Source organism: Nylanderia fulva, unplaced genomic scaffold, assembly GCF_048542155.1.
Source record: "Nylanderia fulva isolate GAGA-0341 unplaced genomic scaffold, ASM4854215v1 Scaffold3, whole genome shotgun sequence".
Taxonomy (NCBI): Eukaryota; Metazoa; Arthropoda; class Insecta; order Hymenoptera; family Formicidae; genus Nylanderia; species Nylanderia fulva.
The window spans coordinates 8,382,501-8,407,477 of record NW_028190368.1 but is presented as its reverse complement, the minus strand read 5'-3'; the positions used below and the strand labels follow the sequence as shown (position 1 = coordinate 8,407,477).

At 29.0% G+C, this 24,977-nt stretch overlaps 1 protein-coding gene across 2 annotated transcripts in view; it reads left to right on the top strand.

Moving 5' to 3' along the window:
- The first annotated feature begins 223 nt into the window (after positions 1–223).
- LOC114941807 (uncharacterized) overlaps positions 224–24,977 on the top strand; it is a 95,389-nt gene continuing 70,635 nt past the window's right edge. The window contains exons 1-4 of one of the 2 annotated variants that reach the window (XM_029316946.2): positions 224–956; positions 2,028–2,150; positions 3,258–3,515; positions 4,147–4,192. The gene's annotated coding sequence lies outside the window, so the exon portion shown is untranslated. Of the gene's footprint in view, positions 957–2,027; positions 2,151–3,257; positions 3,516–4,146; positions 4,193–22,242; positions 22,463–24,977 lie in introns of those variants that run through there. The other variant, XM_029316945.2, reaches the window with a different exon arrangement.

Genomic DNA, 24,977 nt, shown 5'->3' with positions numbered 1-24,977 from the left:
GAAATGCACAATATTGCTATCGATCACTGATAAGTTTAGTGCTGCTGTATTTTGTGTTTCAAAGCGTAATCAAAGGAAAACTAGCAGCAACCGCAATAGCTTCATAAGCGAAAATGAAATCAATTGCAGCGTATCTAATAGAATATAGATTCTGAAATGTACTACATATATATATATATATATATATATATATATATATAATATATTGTACAATATACAAAGATACTGATATTTTGCGAATGTTTCGAGTTTGAAGGAGATTAATACGCGATTCAATTCTCTAAGCTCGAAGTTGAAACTACGGAATTATAGAGTAGCGTAGAAACTCCAAGCTATTGTGAGAATCAAAGGGATTATAATTGAACAAAGCATACTCTTTAATTTTCACCTATAGTCTTCATGTAACTTTCATATAACTTTTCTGTATTTTTATAGAAAAATATTAATTTTTGGTAAATTTTTTTTCTAACTTCTTTCTCGAAACTTAGAATTTTAAATGTATGCATAAATAGCAGGTAATAATATAATTTTATTTTTTAATTAATTCAAGATGACAGAGAAAACTATTTCAACTTTGCTCGAGAATATTCTGCAGCAATGTAATGGACTATATATTCCCAGCGGGGTACCAATTGCATTAACCCGTTCATGTCAGGCAGTATTGTTTCAGCTATTGCATTTGACTACACAATTACGTGCATTTGCGTACATGTCATCCATTCCTTTCTCCTAGTTGCTTTGCAATGCATCCTCGGAAATTGGTCCGATAATAGTTTACGCTGCAAATGCGAGAGTTCATTTTCGAAAAGCGCGCGGACAGCTCTTCGCGTCACGTCACATCACGTCACGTCACGTCACGTCACGTGTCACGTGTCACGTGTTCTGCTGTTCTGTACATACACCGAGCTTAATGACAATAATAGCTTGTGAAGGCGTTCAAGGTATATTGTACAAAGGTAAGACATTGCAATGCATACTAATTATCTAATTAACTATAAAACGTGTTATGTGCTTCGTTATAGCTCAACAAATTTACATTTATGATGAATATATGTAAATAACCTCTGTTTTCTCGCCATCACATCTTTTGCGACAATTTAATCTTATTTAATAATTTCTTAAAAATTCTGCATAATTTATTTCTTATGAGATACAAAAGTTTTTAGAAAAATATATTTGAGAAAAATTTATGTACATACTTTTCTATTATTAAAATCAATTGCATTCTTAAAATAAATATTAAATTTCATTTTTTATGCGTGAATATATAAAATTTTTATAAGAATTTATATAAAGAAACAATTCAATAATGTTTATAATTAATTAAATAATTGAAATATTTATTATCAATAATATATTCCTATTAACGCGTTTATAGAATAAAACGTAAAATGTGCGATAATATAAAATAATCATGAGCATACATTATTTATTATTCAAAATGCGTAAAGAGCAGAAAAGTGCAGTTAAGAGCAACAGGTGTAGTATCGTCGCATCAGGTGCGTACAGTTGGCAGCGCGTAATTTTCCCGCGCAAATCTTTCCCCTTTTCTCACAACGCCCTCTTCATTTAAAATTTATTTGTGTGTTAATGTGCGAAACGACGCGACCGCGATATAATCATAGCTTCGGACATTTGTATTTTTCGCGTTATTTCTCTGTCGCGATATAATAAATGTTGTTCGTCGCGTGATTAATATCGAGATCGAATACCGTGCAAAGTATCACGCGATTAATATCAAGAGTGGCGTACAAAACGTCGCACGCAATTATCGTAGTACAGGTGAATTGTACAATTAACCTGATTCTAATCAACCGTTTTTGCTATAAACATAATAGAAGATCGAAGATTCTTTAATTTATTAGCATAAGGACTGAAAGGTAAAAAGGAAAAATATATATATACATATAATATCTTGTGAGAAAGTCGCTACTTTTATATATTTTCCTTCTCTTTCTATCTATTCCTTAGGCTATATTTGCAGTTATTCTTTCGATCTAATTATATCTATGGTTTTTGTTTAACAGTTCGTGGGTATTATGCGAGTACCATGAAGAAGCAATATAATGAAAAGAAAAGAGAAAGACACAGCGGAAAGCATCAAATTAACAGCAGAAAAAGAGAGAGAGAAAGGACAATTACTAAATAAAGTAATATATTAACTTACTTTTCTTATTATTGTTACTTGCAAAATTGTTTATTGCCACGCATAACATATACTTTAAAAATAAAAATTTCAATATATATGTGTAATTATAAAAGATTTTTATTGTTTATTTAGATTTTTTATATAAGGAATTTTTTATTTAGCAAATTTTTATGAGAAAGAGATCTTTCTTATATCTAAAAAAATGTTATTTTGTAAATTATATAAAAATTTTTATATTAAATATTTATTTAAAGAACGCAAATTAAATATATACATACATATATATATATATATAGAAATAAATATTTAATATAAAAACTATATATAATTTCTGAAAAAATTAGATATAAAAAAGCTTTATTTTTTTTTATAAAAAATTTTTATAAATAAATTTTTTATATAAAAAATTTAAATAATAATAAAAATCTGATAATTACACATTTATATTGAGATTTTTTAAGTATATGTTATGCGTGGCACTGAACAATTAATTATATATATTAAATATATGTATAATGTATATACATATTAAATATATATATATATATTTTTTTTTTGCTTATTTTTTAATATACTATTAGGGATAAATAATTAAAATATAATATTAAAATATAATAAGAAATAATTATAACTCGTTCGATTGATCACCTCGTGTTAAAATATTGTAAAAATATCGAAACTATTTATCAAAACATATTTATTTGAAATTTGAATTGATAGAAAGGGAAAATTATACATTATTATTTTATATATTACAATATTTATCAGTAATATAATTTTTTCTGTAAATATATTTGGAGTCGAATATATATTTCATCTCGCGATTTTCGTTTATTTATATGTAATTTTTTCATTATTTTTAGATTAAAGATATAAAATACTTTGATATATTGCTGACATTTCATGAAAAACTTTAGTTTCAATCTGTATACTATTGTGTATTTATGCAGTTTTTTATATCACGAACAATTGTTAATAAACAAAAATAGCATTATTACAATGAATGGCATAAATTTTATCGCATAATAAAAAATTTAATTACGCGTAATAAACATTTAATAAATATTTCAAATATTCTTTTGTAATTTGTACATTTTGTATTTTACAGATTACATGTATCGAGTGAATCCTAATATGTGCCGGCTTTAGTTTTCGCGTAATTTTTCCGTCGCAATTCAGTAAGGTCGCGTGCGATTAAACGTCGGGAGTGTCGTGCAAAGTGTCGCGTAATTGTCCTATTCTGCTAATTAGTGTGTGCGCAATCGTAATTAACCATGTGTTTGCGAGTGAATGCCATGGAGGAACAGTAAAGGCTGAACCGAAAAGATGACTCGGGGAGGATATCAGACAGTGGAGCAACCGAGAGGTGAACAGTTTATAATTTATTCAATTTATTATTTGTTACTTGTATATAAAATTAATTGTTCATTTAATTTTATTGTGGCGATCTATTTAACATTGGCGATCTATTTATCATAAATATATATATATATATATATATATATATATATATATATAACATTTTAAATTTTATTTGAATATAATTTGTACAATGTTGATTTTAAAAATATACATAATAATTAATATTTTTATACATATGTATAAAATATGTTAAAATAATTTCAAGAATTTCATAATTATTGTTTAGAGTATTATTTGTATTTTATACAATATTTATATAAGAAATGAATTCTTACTATAAGCTGAAAATAAATTCTCATTTAAAATATAAAATTTAGAAACAGTTTTTTTTTAAATAATGTATTACGTATTAAAATCTGTAAAATATATACAATATGTGATTTTTAAATTATACATATATTATATATATATAAATATATATATATATATATATATATATATATATAGGTATATATATATGTGATATCTCTGTTTAGAGGACAAATATAAAAATTTAATTGAGTTCAATAATTACTTATTAAATGTAAATTATTTTGAATGCTGTTTTATAATTTAAATATATTTGTATTTTACAGATACATCAACGTTGTGCATACTACAACTCCACTGCATCAAAATAGGGTGAGTGTTAAATTATTTTTTTAATTAAACAAAAATAAGCAAATAAAAAAAACAAAAAAAGCTACGAAAGAAAGTAAAAGTTTTTTAAGATGATTATTAGCATATATAAATTTAAATTTGCAGTTTTTAACAAATGTTGCAATAAAATATTTTATAAGCTTACATCAAATACGATTTCTATATTTACAATAAAAATATTTGATGCTTTTTTCAAATAAGAACACCATGTAAAGGTAAACTTTTATATGGAATTAATTATACAAAATTTAATTAGAAATGATGAATTTTATATTTGACTATACGTATAATGAATGAACTACGGAACAGTTTTTTGTATAATATTTGCTTATTTTTGTAATATATCTATATATGAATGTGTCGAGTTAATAATTCACGAAGCGCACGACTTACACATTGTCACGTCGAATATCAAAAGTGTCTAAAGTCTGCATGGTTCGTAGACACTACACGCATGCTGACAGGTTAATTAAGCCACATTCCACCGTTGTTTCGAAAATGTGAGCGTGTAAATGACGTGTGCAAGAGCGGTTTTCACACTGGTCGGCCGCCGGTTCATACATCCGAGATAGAAAGTGGTTATTTTAGTTCGCGCTTACATTGATCTATATACCGAATTTAATGATAATTTTCAGTAAAAATGTAATTTGAATCATATTAAATTAAATTTTTAAGAAAAGTTTAGTATTTAATCGATATCGATTAATATTATTTTTATGGTCTGCTCTAAATGTTATAAACATTAATTTTACAAATTTTTGCAAAATTTTAATCAAAAAAGAATAAATTAATTTTTTTGTGAAATTATATTTATGTATAAAATACATGAGCTTTTATTTTCATAATTCGCGGAGATTTGATGAATAAATTCACGTATTTTTAATCAATTTTTCTTTGGTAATTACCATATGTTTTATATAAAGATTCATGTATACGAGACAAATAGATTGTTGATTTATTATTTCTAATGTTCGAACCGGAATGCACACAAATGGCGCTTTTCTTGACGAAATTTTATTATAATTTAATCACAGAGAATCACTGTGATTTGCGATTGACGTTATATGTATTATGTATATGTATATTTGCTTCTGTGACACGGTATGTATATATTTTACATTTTTTCTACATTTCTTTAAGTATATTTTATATGTAGACGCGTATGTATATACAAATACATGATCAGCTGGAAATGAAGTTTCAGCTCGATTTGCATCTGCAAGTTGATTATCACAGTAGCGAGATGCGCCGGGATATTTTTGTGTCATCGGCGACATATACCCGCGGGAAAAATTGCCGCTTTTTCACGTCGATGAGGAAAAGTGCATCGCGATCCATTGCCGACTGTAATTTTACTTCACACTATCCTATAGTTTTTATTTTTTATACAACTATATATATTTTATTTTTCCCACGAGAAACCATGTGTATTGTTGAGAGATCGATGAATGGATTTTATTCCTCATTGTTAGCTTAAGATTATGAGGAATTTTCGTATATATAAAAATTTCATAATTATTTGAGCGCAAAAATTATTATTTGCTGCACAAAAGAAATTTGTCTCTTTCCCAATCGTATTTCTCAAAAAATCAATTATTATATATTTTTATATTGCTATATATAATTTGAAATAGATACAGAAAATATATACTTTGAAAATTTTAAAGGAATGCATACATGGATAATTTTAAATCCTAGAAGGGATGAATAAAATTAATACATTGAAATATTCGCTATGATGATTTTCTCTCTTTCTCTGCCCAAGGAGCTTCGCTTTATTAATTTACCGCGGTGTTATTACAGAAGGCTTAAAATTCTGATCTCATTACTGAATGTGCTTCAACTGAGTTTCTTGCGATTTGTTAAAAAAGAATTATGATTAAGAGTACATCGGGGACTTTCCCCTCACGCGTTCCTCATTTAGACTGGTAAAATTAGTTATACATTACCTCATGCGCGCGGACTACTTCGAGTAATCTCATTAGAGGATTGAGAGTAATGAATTAGTTACACGCGCGGAGAAGTCTCTGCCACCACGATACATTAATAGACATGAATAATTTAACGTGCGCGCTACATTTTGTTATGCAAACAATTAATTCTATTTTTTATCTCCATGTCGCTAGAAAAAAGAATTATTACAATATTTTATAAAGTAGGTATATACGTACGTCGAGAATTATAATATAGATTAATTTTTTATTAGCACACTTCTACTTTTTTAGAAATGTTAGCGAGAAATAAGGAAAGATCTTTTTCGGGGTGTCTAGAGATCAGGGAAATCTGGAGCATTGTCAGAAAATGTTATAAATCTGGAATTGTCAGGGAAAAGTCAGGAAATTTTACTATTTATCTGGATTTTTTTTACATTATTCTACATTTGTATCAATAATTTGACATTTTTTATTAAATAAATTAAACTTTTTCTTGACTCCCAGCATACTAATTTTCTGTGTTGTTAAAAATCGACAGCGTGTTCGTTAATTTATATTTTCATTGTCGTGTTATTTTATTTCAATGTGTTTGATAAAGACAAAACTAAAAAAATTGATATAATATAAATAAAAAAGGTGATTATTTAAATAGTTAATAGTGATATGTTTGTTTCGATTATCGCACATAATGCAGATTGTATAATTGACAAAAATATCTCAAGAATTTCATAATTATACATTTAATTGATTTATCATATACCATAGATATCTGCAAATTATATATTTGGAAAAAATAATACTAAAGAGCCAAGGAAAAAATTAATTTCTGGTCTTGGAAAATCAGAAAAGGTCAGGGAATTTTTTTCATTGAGTCTGCTGGGCACCTTGTTTTTTCATTACATTACTTTGTATATGTAATATCATATTTATAATTATATATAGAATTTAAATGTAATGAAAGAAAATTTGAAATGTTGGAATTAAATATTTATATATATTTATGCATTTTTATAATATTGATTGATTATATGAATTATACATTTTACAGTATTTATATAGGTTATCGTTAACAATAACGTGGCATATTGTGAAAGTCACAAATGAATCGAGAATAAATTAACAGAATATTTTACGAGAATTTACACGAAACGTGAAAGTATAGGTAAAATTGTAATAATTAAGACTATGAGAAACGTCGCTTGAAGCGCCAGGTGATTAGATAGGTGTTAATTACATGGCATATCGTTTGTCTCACGATCGTGACATTTTATTTTAATCTTATTTATAGTTCACGCGCAATCTCGTGGAATCAATTAAAACTTGATTGAAAAATCGGCTACAACGTCATAGCGTTATATGATGTTTAACTTCATCCTTCAATCGCGTTTATCGAACGGATAAATTATACCGCCCTTTGCGCAAGATTGTAATTTAACTGCTTGTGACTGTAGACAAAATTCTATTATTGAAAGTAATATATCGGTTTATTAATATCGTTTTAAGGCAATATTACATTTTTTATGGTTTTAAGAAATTAATTTTCTATGATTCTTTGATACGAGTATATGTCATATGTCAAGTTAATAAGAAATACGCGAAATGAACTGAAACATAATTTGATTTCTCTGTATGTCAATTACTTTCTTAATCCATTATATATATATATGTATATATTATATATGGAATTAAGAAATTAATTATAATATTTCATCAATAAAATTATTTATAAACTAAAAGTGCAAATGCAAAATTTATATGTAAATTCAGTTCTTTTACTTTTTTAATAAAACATAGATAAAAATTTGACATTTTAAAAAGACTAATTTCACAAAAAACTTTACACATACAGACATAAATATATATATATAGATGTACATATATTTTATATATATAATTTTTTCTGAAATTAGTTATTTTGAAACGTAAAATTTTGGTCGGCGTTTTATAAAAAATAAAAGAAGTAATTTTATATATTAACTTGAGTTTGCATTTAAAGTTTATAAATAATTGATGAAAATAAATAAAATAAATTCAGCATATTAAAAGTGATTTTTTATTTTGATTGAAAATTTTCGATGTTATAACTAAAAATGATTTTTAAGTTTGTTCGTGATCATGGTGTTGCTTCTTTTTACGACACCGAACTCACGAAAATTATAACGGTTTCAGTAGTTCAAAATTTTTTACGTGAGCAACCACGTTATTTCCCAAGGTTAAAAAGAACTTTGTCTAGAAAAAACGTCAATTTCTTTTTCACCATTGTGGTTCGCTACGCATATCTTTCATAAAACGAGCAATCACGTTTTTATTACACCAAAGGAAATAGTACAATCTCGTCTTTTACATAATTTAAATACATGTTCACGTACATATGTGCGCCACATATTGCGCTCGAAAATTTCAATACGCTGTATTTGCACCCGGTAAGGTGTTGCTTTAGTTGGTAATAACTGTATACATATATTCCATTGAAAAGAACCGTTGGTTTGGCTCAAAAGTGACTGTTGTTATGTAAAATATACCAATAAAAACTTGGAAGTATAATCATATCAAATATATAAATATATAATACAATTTGCAAACTTACACTTTTGTATTTATTTTGTAGCAAGATGGTATAAACAATATGTTCTAAATTAAAATGATTAATCAATAATAAAATATTTTATATAATATAGGATATATTAAAATTATATATAAATATAAATAAAACACACACATATTTAGATATATTAAAGATTCTAGTAAAGATTCTGAAGAATTAAAAATATTTATATTTGATATCATATTTGACAATTTGATAATTTTGAACCTTGTTTTCTTCAAAACAAAAGAACTTGGTAATTATTTAATATAAATTTTACTTTTTTTGTGGTAGATTACTATTTTTTTTAAGAGATTACTATTTTTAAAATTTTATTTATGATCAATGTTATGTACTTCTCGTACAATCGAGATTTTTCAGAGAGAAAATATGTATCGAAAGCGCGGAAGAAAGTCACGTCATTTTTGTGACGAAAATCCGAATGCTTATGCATTTGACTTTTCGTTACTTATTCTCTCCAATTCTTTATTCGAAATTTCGAAGACATCTATGTAGGTCTGCGTTTAAAGCGCATTGAATATCTAACTTTATATTGTCAAATTTAAAATCAATTTACAATATCATTAGAAAATTAAAAATTAAAAATTTTTTAAAATAGTCAACGTTAATTGCCTATTACATAAATATTATCTTGTTGATAAGAAAATATTCTCCGGGAATTGTGATGGGAGAAGAATATTTCAGATATTGTCAGGAATATATGTTGAGAGGTAACACAGAAAGAAATAAGAATTTTCTTGGAGAAAGGCTCTTGTTCTACTTTCAAAAAGGTAGCTTCGTTGATGTAGCATATCGTCAAGGGAAAACAGCCATAATTTGTTATCCAAATAAAAAAAAAAATAAGTCGTGAAGAAAAGCGCCGATTTCGGATAAAAGAAAATTTCGCATGGTACGTTCGGAAAATCATTTCCGCGTTCATCATATGTCACAAGCGCTTGACTTTGGCTTTCTTTTCGACCCTCGGGTCGTTCGTCATCCCATCAACACTCCCTTATTTTCCAGCAGTCTTTCGGGGAATGCGGATTTTCCAATGCGTCTAGTCATCGTGCGAAATAAGCTCGTAAAATTTGGTAAAATTGCTTAGTAGGTAAAAATTTGTAAAGTCACACAAAAAAGTTGTAAAGCAAAACAGAAATTTTTAATAACAGAATCTACACGATAAAGATTTCAAACTTCTAACTTTTTCCATTATTATTAAATATGAAAGCGTTCTCTTTTCTAGTTACAATAAGAAAATAAGAAAAATAATTTTTTTTGTTTTTTAATAATGCGAACTATTTTTTGCATTTGAATTTTTTTCTATCATAGTTATAGAAAATACACCGCGGTGAAAGCTTTGTCGATTTAAGAAAGGAAACGGAGAAAAAAGGAAGTGAAAACCCGTAAAGTATGGATTTTCTACTTGCTTCGTTATAACATATGCATGAATGGTTTGTTTCTCCGTGATGACGGGTCCCTTTGTTTCGCCAAGTAGAATAGTGACGACGATATATGGTAGTGGTTTATTTGATCTTACGAAGACAGATTTCTCCATGCAAGCATAAATCATTCATTGTACATGCAAGCCGTGTATGATTCGTCAATATCGAACGAAAATGCTTCACTTAAAATATGAATAATTCATTGCGTACACACAGAAATGCACACATGTAAATCTAATTAGACACATATTAACCTCTAAACTTAAATTTACATTTCTTATTAATAATTAAATTAAATTTGATTAACTAAATTTTTTTTTCACATTATATAACTATAGTTGTATGATAATATAATTATATTGTCATTAATTAGAGAACATTATCTGGTACTGATAAATCTGATACTGATGGATATTGAGAAACATCTCTATGATTACAGCAAAGATCTGAGATTCTCTTGCTCGAGAGGAACTTTGCACGGTTTCTCATATCATAACGTTAACCAGCACTTCGAAGTTTACGGAAACTCCATTCTATTTCCTGCAAATGACAAGACGACCAGTGCTTTAATTTTGTCTTGAAAGAAGTAAAGTTTCATTTAAGTTTGAATTATGACGAGATATATCTTAAAATTATTCGTGAAATGGTGCGAGATCTCCCGCATCATGCGTCGAACTATTCTGAGAAACTGACATTTTGTGCACAATTGTTATATTCTACTATTAGTAACGTTGAATAATAATTTTCAAGTATTTTTTAAATTCGAGAACTATAATTATAATTATATACACAGAAATGCATACATAATTAGATATTATGATTATATTATTATATAACAACAATTAATTTAATGTTGGAGAAAACTTAATGAACAAAATTTAATTTAATTTTTAATTAGAAATTTAGATTTAATTTTAGAATTTTAATTAAATTAAGATATCTTTCTATGTGTGTGCATGAATTATTCATGTTTTAAATATATATATATATATATATATATTTATTTATTGCGCGCAGTCTTTCAGTCTTATTTTATATTGTTTTGTCTTTTATCAGTCTATTTTTATATTTATTGCATATTTTGAATGCATCTCTCGTCTTTTTGAATTGAGCCTACAATATGATAAAGCGTGAAATTGCTCGCTCGCGGAATAATAGAACTCGTGAATTTAAAGCTGGTAAACAAGCTAAAAACACAATATCGAACACGAGTTGTTTCAACGATAAATTTGCTGAGGCAGCAGGTGCATTAATCTGCCTGGGATTGACGAATAGACTAAGCCGCGATTGTCGAGGGAAAAAATGATAAATTTCGCTGGGCTTTTCTTTTAGATTTCATTATAACTTTAATTTTATTTATTTATATTTACGCAAAGAGAGAAATTTAAGACTCAATCAATGTTCAGTATCGTCGCGATGTAAAATACATAAAGATTATCTGGTCGTATGATTTATTGTCGAGCTTATATAAAATTCTTCAATCATTAAATGTGCTTTTAATTAATATATCTTTAAAATCTGGAGTTGTAATAAAAAAATCTAATATCTTATCTCATGTGATATAATTAATGGATATAGTTTTGACGTTAGCCTTCTCGATTGTGAGTGCAAATATTGTATAGTTGTGCGATGTTGTGTAAACATGAACAGAGATGATGTACGATTGGTTTATTCTTGCTTGTTGATTAAAAGTCATCAATCAGTCAGGTCCGTTTAAATGGCCGCGATATCTCAACTAGGAATATCCAATTAAACTGCAGTGACAATAGCAGTAGTCTGCAAGACAGGATGCCGGCTTTAAATGTTAATCCTTGTATTGTACGACGATAGAACGGAATCGCGTGATTATGAATGATTCAGAGTGACGTTGCGATTATGAATAGCAGAATGCTAGCTCACTTGGCCTTAAAAAATAAACCCTTTTTTCTATTTCTTTTATATTCATGAATAATCTTTTATTCTTCAATATGATTTTATATTCGGGACACGGTATTGAAAGAAAGTTACCAGATGCGTTGTATAAAAGTGTAATTATATGTTCTGTGAAAAAAAGTTTAATTTTCATTATTTATAATACAATGTACAATGCGTTTCATAGTTTCTAAACATACTCTGTATACTGATTTATAGTAGAGCTGATGTATTAGTCATTAATATTGCAAACTATTACTGTTAATGAGATTCTAAAATTCAATAAATGATAAATTTAATCAAATAAATACATATATTATAGCAATTCAGTAAATAAATAAGTATTTTCTCCGATTTTTTAGAGTCGCTATTCAGATAGTTTAACGTTAACTTATGATAAGTATGTCTTTTTTTAATATTTTTTATTATCGACCGCTTGTTTTATTCTAATATATTGTCATATTATTCGTGTTGTTAGAAAATTCGATAACTGATGAATATCCATTGTTACTTTTGTTAATAAAAATAAATTACTTATTCGCGCGCGAAAGATTAATTTTGTATACAACTTGACAATTGATAAAATGATCGCATGCGTTTCCGCCATTTAAAAAAAGTTATTGAAATAAAATGTATTTTAAGAAAAGAGAAAATTGATAGTTTGCTTAAATATTAAGAACAAGACGAAATGAACGAAACAATATATAACAATATATAAACGCAGCCGATGAATAGTAGTAATCATGATAAGGATTCTCTTAAGAATATCTTGGGCGAGCTGATGACATTAGCTTACTCTAGCATCTGGCATCTTATCTTGAACTTTTAATGGGGCATTTACATTTTTCAAGCATAATGGAATGCTCGTCGAGCTACATTTTTGAAGTTAAGCACTCTGACGGTTCGGTTTACCGTCGCTCCGAAAACTTTAGATTTTCAAGACTTCTCAGAGACATGGTTTAGAATAGTCTTGAAAATTATTTGAGTCTCATTAATTTTAATTAACTATACTCAGAAATAAATCTTACGGAAAGAGAAAAAATATATAATATATATTCTTAATTCATATCATATTTTATACAAAAGTATTTGTGCATAGAAACTCTAATTCTATATTTAATTGTAATTTCTACTTATTTGCAAGAAGGATAGAATAAAATTGCAAACAAGTTAATTGTGTTACAATGTTCGAGAATAAAAAGATTCTGCTTAGTTCTTATTGCTGCTCTCTCGTTGCATAGTGAAAAAATTCAATTATCCGTTCGAAGATCCACCGTCTTTACTTATGCGATTTCTCACAGTCTTTCAATTCTATCCTTTAAATAATACTTTTTTCCATCCATCTTAAAGACAAAATTGCAATTTTCCGCGAAGAAAATCTCGAAAGCTTGCGGAAGGGCCCGGCTTTTCCGGGTCTCTGACTCGATCGCCGCGATTTTGCATTTTAAAACCGGCGATCTTACTTTCAATCAATTTTTTTCTTGCGCTCGCAACTGCTTTACATTTAAAAAATTGCATTCGTCGTCCCTTTTTTCCGTACCTCATGGAAAGATCGCGCGTATAATTTCAAGAGATTACGCCAAAGTACTCGCGTGGATCCAATCGTTTGATCTTTTTTATACTGATAATAGAATTTTACATATATCTGCGGACAGAACGCGGCAAAAAGCATAGGATTCGCCAATTAGAGTAGTCGTGACATCTTTCAACCTTAATCGATTCTACTGCACGTTCCGACGAGATAATCATGTTATATCATTTCTTACATTTTATCGTCGTCGGTCTGCTTTGCGTTTTGCGAGTTAAACAGAACGAAGGAATATAGCACGTGTTATTCTCAAGAGAATACCCAAGTGTTCGTTTCGTGACCGCACTTTTAACAACTTACGCAGTTACCCTTGTTTTACTCTGAGGGAATCTTGATTCATTCGTTACGAAGTTTGGGTGTTGAGGTGTTTCACATTATTGATTTTATTTTTTTTAAGAAGGAAAGTTTTAATCAAAATAGGGATAAAGAATTGATTAAGTAAATATATTCAAGATTACTACAAGTTCATAATATTTCAATTTTGAGAAAATAAAAATTTATTTTCTATTGTTTCATAATTTTAGTGTTAATTTTTTAACAATAATAAAAAACTTGAGAAATAAATAATAAAAAATTTTGAGAAAATAAAAATTTATTTTCTATTGTTTCATAATTTTAGTGTTCATCTTTTAACAATAATAAAAAACTCTCTCTTTCTCTCTGTCCAAATAAAGCTAAGGATTTTTTTATTAAACGGAAAGGTATACGCGTGACATACTTCATTATCGTTTCTCGATAAATATATCGAAAATTAGTTTTTCTTAAAAGAAGCTCTGTGTGTCAAGGCCGATAGTACTGCAACGATTGCAGTTTCTAAAAAATTAAATCTCTAGCAGCTTGAAGCACGATTATCCGAGAGACCACTAAGGAAAGAGATCGTTTCTTACAAAAACGTAAAGATTTTTGGCGCGGCAGGCAAACAACACGGTAGATTGCTTCTTAAAGCAATTTTTTCGACATAGTGACTAACTGGAGAATACTCGTGATAATAATGAGTGATGTATGGGTTGAAAAAAAGGCATAATTTCTACGTAGGTGCTCGAGATTGCGTTCTTTAGACGTAAATAGGTTTGGAAGGTCGGTCTCGCGAAAGCTTAAAGGGATTTGCAGAAAGAAAGTAATAAAGTTGCGAGTGAATATAATAGCCTTACAATGAAGAACTGTAAGAAATAAAATGCTCATCTCAAGTCGATCTTCCTTTTTTTTTGGTCAACCTTCGGTGTGTCGTGAACGTTAGATCAGATCGTGAGCGTCATGAATTTGGAGCTTGCGTCCTCGAAAAGCGGAAAATCGAGCGTCCTTTACATTATACGTGATCTGAATAAATGTATCTGTCGTATTTTCTCACTTGAAAACGCAAAATATTCAACGTTCAAATCAAGCTTCAAGTTTACAAATTTGTAATTTATATATCATCACAAAACAGCTCTGCTCCAAATTTTTATTAGCACTTATTGTGTCTTTTGTAATAATTTATAATGATAAAATGTTTTTTCGCAAAATAAAGTCTCACAAAGCAGTCTATCAATGATAGTGCGAGCTACGAAATTGAAATCTTGATGGATGAGGAAAGAGAGAATTTTTAACGAGGAATCTAAGCGGTTTTTCGGAATTACAGAGACGCGAAATACCTGTCAAAGAATGATGACATAACAATACAACGACTTTTCAAATATCGAAGTGCTGAGGTAATATTGACGACTAGACTAACGTATGCAATGGCTTCGTTTGTAATCGATAAACATCAGAAGAAAACCAGCGACTATTCGATAGCCAATATACAGAGGAATGGCGGCAGGAATTGGGAGAGAGAGAGAGAGAGAAAGAGAAAGACAGGAGAAGCTTTGATATTTGCGAAAGTTTATCGACATGCACGGTCGAAGGATTTCATCCACAATGAAACCACACGCGCACACTAAATTCATGTTTCAAATAACACGATTATGTATCTGAATAAATTTTATTTTTGTAATAAAAATAAAGTCTTTCATAGCAATATCTCTCCCTCTCTCAGAAAAGTATTGATCTCTACAATAATTTATTCTTTGGAGCAAAAGGTCTTGACTGGGAGAATCCTGAATAAATGATATAATCTTGAATAAATGATATAAACTAGTCGGCAAATACAATCAAGATCAGCAAGTATGTATTTTTAATTTGCTTTGACAATTTGGAAATATGTATTTTAACGTGACTTAAATAATACAATAAAAAAGTCTGATTGTTTTCGATTATTATTTCTTTATAAATTCATTTGACGAGTAAAAGTATCGTATATGTAATATAATCAAAGATCAATTATCGAGATGAACAGTATATATTTCATGTTATATATAATAATATGGAGAACAGAAACATAATTAATCGTGAATTTTTATTACAATCGTGCAATAATGACACGAAAGAAGATTATTTAAATTGGCCGCTGATTATTAAATTCTCCGGGGCCGCAAAAGTACATATTTATACATGTGCGATATTTGCGCAGCGAAATGAAACGCAGGTAGAATATTTCATGCGGTACTCATTACGATAAACAAATTTTCAGCGGTATGTGTATATGGTATCTGCGAACGTGCTGGATTATAGGATATTAAAGAGGCGGAATATTATAGAGAGCATTGTTACATTTAATTTTTAATGATAAAAAAATCGATATTTGCTTGCACGGTTCAGTAATGTTTGTGACTGTTTAAATTGTAGCTTATTGAGAAGATAATATAAAATTACAAACAATTGCAGACAAGTACAAATATTAATTATATAATATAATATAAACATGCAAATATACAGTGAGAGTTATACAGTTGAAAGTTTAACAAAAAGTTTTATTGTGTAATAATTACGGTGAAAAATTGCAAACAATAAGTAGCATTTATTACAATTATAAATTATATTGCTATGGATGATTATCATCTCTTTTTTCTTAATTCTTATGCTCGGAAGTGATGGAGAGAGTGTGATAGATGTTGCTCGAGCAAGTTCCATATTCCAAGTATGATTTACAAGGTGCGAGTACTCGAAAACAAGCTGTTTAGGAAACGCGACAGTAATATTGTCTGACGTAGGCTTTAAAGGGATAAACTTTAATGCTTTCTATGCACGCTGTTATCTTTATCGTCGGATTTGCTAACATTGTGGGAAGAAAAGCAGTTGCGAATCCGCATGCCGAATTTCCAAGATGTCCGTATGTTTCCTTCCTCTCTTTCCGTCATTGAGAAAGCAGCTTTGTTACATAAACTAGACATTTATCATAAAATAAACATTTGTCGCAACGCGTGGCATGCTGAAAGAAAATTATGTTGCTTTCTTATACACATGTGATTTCTTATCGATCAAATAAATTACAATACTATATTTCTATTTCTATTAAAGCACTCTAACTTGAGGAAAAATATTCTCATTAATCCTTACATCACCCTAAAGACTGCCGTCAGAATTGATATATTGATTCAATTCTTTTTCTTCCCCAAGTCAATTTACAAGCTTTCATCGTTTTATGAGTTTAATAATAAATATAAGATTGTTATACATTTTTTCTCGCGCACTTAATATCAAATTTTTAATTATTATTCTCAAAGTAGAATAAATATCTCTTAAGCAATCAAAATGTTTGTAATTTATCATGATTACAAATAAATCATAAATTATGTCGATTAGTCGACATTACCACAAATTTTTATAGATTTGCGCAATTTAAATATTGGAATTATGCCAAAATTTTTTTCTGAAATATCTACTACGAATTCATCTTATGACATAATATCAACATCTCGTAAAATTTATGATGTTTTCTCACTGATAACTGGAAAAAAACGAGCTTTTCTTTTGTACCTAAACTTTGATGGGAGTTTTAATTAAAGAGAGATTTTATCGCATAGGCGAATAAGAATTGGATAATACTGACCAATCATGGACAAAAGTTGAAACCATCGCGGCAATTCTCAACTTTATCTCCCGTCCTCTTTCTACAACATTTGCGAAAATCCTGGCGACCCCGAAAGGATACTCGGTCGACGTGTCTGGGAAATCCACTTTAACCGTACAAATCCAAGCGAACCGCGCGTGGCAAAGGCTGTCTTTATCTACTTCATCCTCGACTAACATGATTTCGTATGCTGGAATTTCATTAGTACGGTACATAATGTAAACGAGTAATGGCTCAAAATTACCTCTCACCTAAGATGCTTTCGTGTAATTCTTTAACAAGAGTAATCGTAGCAAAAGCATCGTACGGTAATGAACAGTAATCATTCGTACTCGTAATTCGTTTTAATTTAACTAGGAAAATGTACTAATAGTTATTCAAATAATTATGAATAAATAGCACTATTGAATTATTTATTATATAATGTCTCCATAATTTATCGATCAAAAAATTCGACGCAACAATGATCTAATCGAATCTAATAATTTTCTTTAATCTAAAATATCACGAAAATTATATTTGTTTTAATCTTAAAAAATTTTGGAGTAATTAATAATTTTAAATAGACTTTATTACGCATGCACACTCACACACACAAAAGTCATAAGTCAAGTTATTGAAACTACACTGCGGAAACAGTGGTATACATATAATATGATCCAATAACGAAATAATAAATAAAATTAAACGAAAGAGTAATCGTAGCAAAAGCATCATACGGTAATGAACAGTAATCATTCGTACTCGTACTTCGTTTTAATTTAACTAGGAAAATGTACTAATAGTTATTCAAATAATTATGAATAAATAGCACTATTGAATTATTTATTATATAACGTCTCCATAATTTATCGATCAAAAAATTCGACGCAACAATGATCTAATCGAATCTAATAATTTTCTTTAATCTAAAATATCACGTTAATTATATTTGTTTTAATCTTAAAAAATTTTGGAGTAATTAATAATTTTAAATAGACTTTATTACGCATGCACACTCACACACACAAAAGTCATAAGTCAAGTTATTAAAACTACATTGCGGAAACAGTGGTATACATATAATAGGATCCAATAACGAAATAATAAATAAAATTAAACGAAAGAGTAATCGTAGCAAAAGCATCATACGGTAATGAACAGTAATCATTCGTACTCGTACTTCGTTTTAATTTAACTAGGAAAATGTACTAATAGTTATTCAAATAATTATGAATAAATAGCACTATTGAATTATTTATTATATAACGTCTCCATAATTTATCGATCAAAAAATTCGACGCAACAATGATCTAATCGAATCTAATAATTTTTTTTAATCTAAAATATCACGAAAATTATATTTGTTTTAATCTTAAAAAATTTTGGAGTAATTAATAATTTTAAATAGACTTTATTACGCATGCACACTCACACACACAAAAGTCATAAGTCAAGTTATTAAAACTACATTGCGAAAACGGTGGTATACATATATAATAGGATCCAATAACGAAATAATAAATAAAATTAAACGAAAGAGTAATCGTAGCAAAAGCATCATACGGTAATGAACAGTAATCATTCGTACTCGTTCTTCGTTTTAATTTAACTAGGAAAATGTACTAATAGTTATTCAAATAATTATGAATAAATAGCACTATTGAATTATTTATTATATAACGTCTCCATAATTTATCGATCAAAAAATTCGACGCAACAATGATCTAATCGAATCTAATAATTTTCTTTAATCTAAAATATCACGAAAATTATATTTGTTTTAATCTTAAAAAATTTTGGAGTAATTAATAATTTTAAATAGACTTTATTACGCATGCACACTCACACACACAAAAGTCATAAGTCAAGTTATTGAAACTACACTGCGGAAACAGTGGTATACATATAATAGGATCCAATAACGAAATAATAAATAAAATTAAACGAAAGAGTAATCGTAGCAAAAGCATCATACGGTAATGAACAGTAATCATTCGTACTCGTACTTCGTTTTAATTTAACTAGGAAAATGTACTAATAGTTATTCAAATAATTATGAATAAATAGCACTATTGAATTATTTATTATATAACGTCTCCATAATTTATCGAATAAAAAATTCGACGCAACAATGATCTACTCGAATCTAATAATTTTTTTTAATCTAAAATATCACGAAAATTATATTTGTTTTAATCTAAAAATATTTTGGAGTAATTAATAATTTTAAATAGACTTTATTACGCATGCACACTCACACACACAAAAGTCATAAGTCAAGTTATTAAAACTACATTGCGAAAACAGTGGTATACATATAATAGGATCCAATAACGAAATAATAAATAAAATTAAACGAAAGAGTAATCGTAGCAAAAGCATCATACGGTAATGAACAGTAATCATTCGTACTCGTACTTCGTTTTAATTTAACTAGGAAAATGTACTAATAGTTATTCAAATAATTATGAATAAATAGCACTATTGAATTATTTATTATATAACGTCTCTATAATTTATCGAATAAAAAATTCGACGCAACAATGATCTAATCGAATCTAATAATTTTTTTAAATCTAAAATATCACGAAAATTATATTTGTTTTAATCTTAAAAAATTTTGGAGTAATTAATAATTTTAAATAGACTTTATTACGCATGCACACTCACACACACAAAAGTCATAAGTCAAGTTATTAAAACTACATTGCGGAAACAGTGGTATACATATATAATAGGATCCAATAACGAAATAATAAATAAAATTAAATAGCGAAAGCTCTCGCAAACTTGGCTTTTTATCGAGATTGATTTTGACGTAATAATTTCGCGTTACCTTCCACGCGAGAAAGTGGACGAAATTGGAAGAATGAAAATTTGATTGTTTCGCTTTTCCACTTGACGCACGTCGACGGTATCGGGTGCGTGGGGTGACACACCTACGTACGGGGGATGCGTGGTACCATTCAGTTATATAAATCTCAACGTCCAGCATACGCGTCCTCCTCCACGCGAAGTCGTTGGTTGGCAATCTATTCATATTCCCACGAAGGTCTCCCTGCGCGGAAAGGGGATGAGAAAAGTCGAGGCGGCGTCATGCGACACCAGATAGCTCCCTTGCATCGAGTTATTTTTAGAACTCCCCCTGTTAAGAGGAGTCGCACGCTTCGAATGCGAATAGGTCCACTTTTTACAAAATATGTGTCTTGTTCCTTTTTTTTTTTCAACTTTAAACCCTGAATATTGATTTTAGCATTGGATTATTATAAATTTAATTAGAACATTTTAAATTATATAAATGTGGTAGTATGGTATATATTTTTGTAGAGAGAAAATTTTAATTAAAATTATATAAATAATTATATATATATATATATATATATATATATTATATAATAACATTTTATATCCAAACGAGAGATGTGGAAATTGTGACAAGCGAATATTGTCAGGAATATTAATGATATAAAAAATATTAAAAAAGATAAATATTTTAGAAGCTACAGCTTGAGAAATATTATAATGCACTACTTTCTTCACAAAGCTGTTGTGATGGAGGGATTTTCAGATAAATTTCCTTCTTTTAATAAAAAGAACGCATATTTGTTAATATGCATAATTGCATATTCAAAAGCGTAGAGTTCATGATTATAAGAGGACCATTATAAGGAAACAGTTGTCGTTATATATTGTCGATCTCAAAATTCCCTTAGCAAACTTCGCATAAAAAAAGCTTAGTAGGTATCTGAAAAGTATTTTCCTAAAAATGCTTCAATGGTTACCTAATGAGATAAAATATAATGTAGATTGTTTCAGTTCATGATTATAAGAGGACCGTTATAAGGAAACAATTGTTATATATTGTCGATCTCAAAATTCCCTTAACCAACTTGTCATAAAAAAAAAATAGATATCTGAAAAGTATTTTCCTAAAAATGCTTCAATGGTTACTTAATAAAATAAAATATGATATAGATTGAATATTTTCAGTTCATGATTATAAGAGGACCTATATAAGGAAACAGTTATCGTTATATATTGTCGATCTCAAAATTCCCTTAGCAAACTTCGCATAAAAAAAGTTTAGTAGGTATCTGAAAAGTATTTTCCTAAAAATGCTTCAATGGTTACCTAATGAGATAAAATATAATGTAGATTGTTTCAGTTCATGATTAAAAAATAAGAGTACCGTTATAAGGAAACAATTGTTATATATTGTCGATCTCAAAATTCCCTTAACCAACTTGCCAGAAAAAAAGTAGATATCTGAAAAGTATTTTCCTAAAAATCTCCAATGATTACCTAATAAGATAAAATCTGTTATAGATTGAACATTTCGTATAAATCGTGACAAATCACCATTTTGATTCGAAATGATTATCAGACCACACATATCTCGCTTTAAGGAGGTGAAAGACACGAAGGGTTGCCCGCTTACCCATCTACCTGCGACATAATCGCCGAGGTCGTGACACCTACGTGACGGTGCTTACCTCGCTTCGCAAGGTGCGTAGAGGTGTCCGTGAGAGAGCGCGCGTTATTCTCTCGCACCTGCGGCGGCCGCACGCTTGCGCGTCGGACCACGCAGCCGGGGATGGTGGTGGCGGGTTGGTCAGGAGAGAGGGTGCGAGGTAGCCTGCTACGGCCGGGTCGACGTCGACGAGAGCCGTCAGAGCGGCGTCGCGACGCGAGCCTTCCGCGTCCGTCGGTTTCGCTGACAGCGCGCGCTAATCATTCAAATCCGGTACAGGTGTGCTCTCCGCTCGACCGGAAGAACCGGAAGGAATCCTTACCTGTTACGTTCACGAACGAAGACATACCGCGACGGACGGCCGTCGTGGGGACATCGCGACGTCGTCGAAGGCGCCACGACGGCGTAACAGGTACGCGTTATCATCCATCTTTCTTTCGCATTACCCAAAGAATCTCGAGAGATTCCGAAACAAAATAGATGAACTCGAAACCATTCGTATTCCTCAGAAGGGTCATTCACGATACGATGCTATTTTCCCGTAACGGAACACCGCGTTTCGCGCTGGATTTCCTGTTGCGTCGCACTACAGCGACGTTCTACTCCTTTGATGTTATATCGCCAGATCAACGATAACGATCGAATGTAATCGATGAATTTAATTGATCGTGGTGATCAAGGGGCGTTCGTAACTTTTGTGTTTCGTTGAATTAATTGGTGTGTCCACGTACACACAGTTTGCGTTATCTTGATTTGCAGCGTAATGGTCGACCGTTTTATCTCTGACCATGAATGGTCGCAAAAACGTTGAAAGTGATAGCTGTATATGCGATATACATATAACAAATCAATTTCAAAGATTCAATTTCTCTCTCGGTATCTCTAATCTTTCTCGTTCTCTTTCTTTTTTCTTATTTAATTGTAATTGTATAATTGCCATTTCTTTAATTATTGAGAACAGGGATTTATCTTTACATTACTGAAAGCAATAATTTTTATTTTTTTCTAAATTTTTAATTTTATTAATTATAAAAAATGTAGGTACTCTATTAATTTTTGGAAAATCATTTGATTTTGCAGTTACTTAAAATTGTAATTACAGCTCAAGATTACAAGTTTTTTCATTGAATTATTGCCTAACAAGTAGAATACTGTGCTATTTTGTGATATAAACTGTGTAATAAAATCACATCGCGTAGTTTGAAACGTAATTCTTATAAAATTGCCCGCAACATTTCTATAAAACAATCGAATATATACGCTATATTTAACTTGGTATTATTGGAAAGTAAATAACTCATCGACCTCGCTAAATCAATTCTATCTTTTTGATCGAATCGAAAATAAATTCCTTCAAATATTAGTCAAGTACCATCTCGAACAATATTCGCAAAAATTCATGATCGCATAATGAACTCGCTTAAAACAATTCAAAGGCATGAAATCTTCCTCGAGAAAAATACAATAAGTCGAATCTAATGAATTCCACAGATATCTTTATATTAATTAATTGTATCCTATTTCTATATTTGTATAATAGTTTATATTGAAATATACTATCGCTTTGCGGTTTGACATACTGGTCGAAACCGAATCCGCAATCATGTAATTTTGCTGAGATGTATTAGTTGCAATGAAATTTTAATATCTCGTATGCATAAGCAAAATAATCTGTATTGAAATACCATATCAATGGATAATAATAATATTTTCTTTCAAAATTCATTGTTTTTAAAGGAAATTGAATCTCTCATTACGAATAATTGATCGTTTACCAATATTCATACACACAATTGCTAATTGCCAAATACAACGTATAAAATACGAAAACTACGATTCATTTTCACGATAAATTTTTTTATTAAAAATTCTTGTGTTATTACAAAAATATTTAATTATATTTCAGTAATATAATATACATATAATACAATATAATTATACAATAGTATATAACATAATAAAATAATATCATACAAATAGTTCCCAGAGTAATGATTTATTTTATAATAAAAAAAATTTTTTTTTTAAAACAATTAAGTTTATTATGAAATTAGTGTTTCTTAGATCATATGACGGTTCTTTACATAGGCAATGAATTTATTAGATTTATATGTATATGACATAAAAATTTGCACGCCTTTTTAAAATTGATGATCAATTTAGTGAGAAAGAAAAAAAATTTATATTTTCTATTTTCCTCTTTTTTATTTTGTAATGTCTTTCAGAAATATATTGACTATGCTCGTGAAGAGCTCATAACCGTAGCTCTCTAACGGGCTAATAAAGATCCCGAATGACTCTTTAAAAAACGCGTTTCTATGGAATATCAGTTTTCGAGCGAATGCGTTTCCAAGTATTTCTATAAGGTCCTTCTATAAAAGACTTTAATAGCGTGAAACACTCGCGCTTTTTCACGATTATTCAGTGGCATAGATGAGCGTTGCATTCGATACGAGAGCACTCAAGTAATAACAGTTATTCAAACGATAATAATTCTTATTAGGACAAGAATCAATATCGATTATTCTGACAAAAAAGGATTCAATTGATGCAATCTTGAAGTAAAAAAATGTAAATTTACCTTATGTATATGCTATAAATACATATATTAACTCTCGATAGAATAATATTTATAATTATACATATATATATATATATATTTAAATATATTTTATATGTATATCTAATAGTATAACTACTTTTATATTTAATGGATGAAATAAAAATATAAAATTTGATCATTTAAATGACTATAATACGCAACCAGTAATAAAAGATTGATCTCTAATGCATGATTATCGCGAAATAATATTATATTTTATAAACGCACTTGCGATAAACGATGAGAATTTTATTTAAAATTCATTGTTTTTATTTCGTTTTACATTACTGCTCGGAATAATGTTATTCACGACTGCTGTATTATT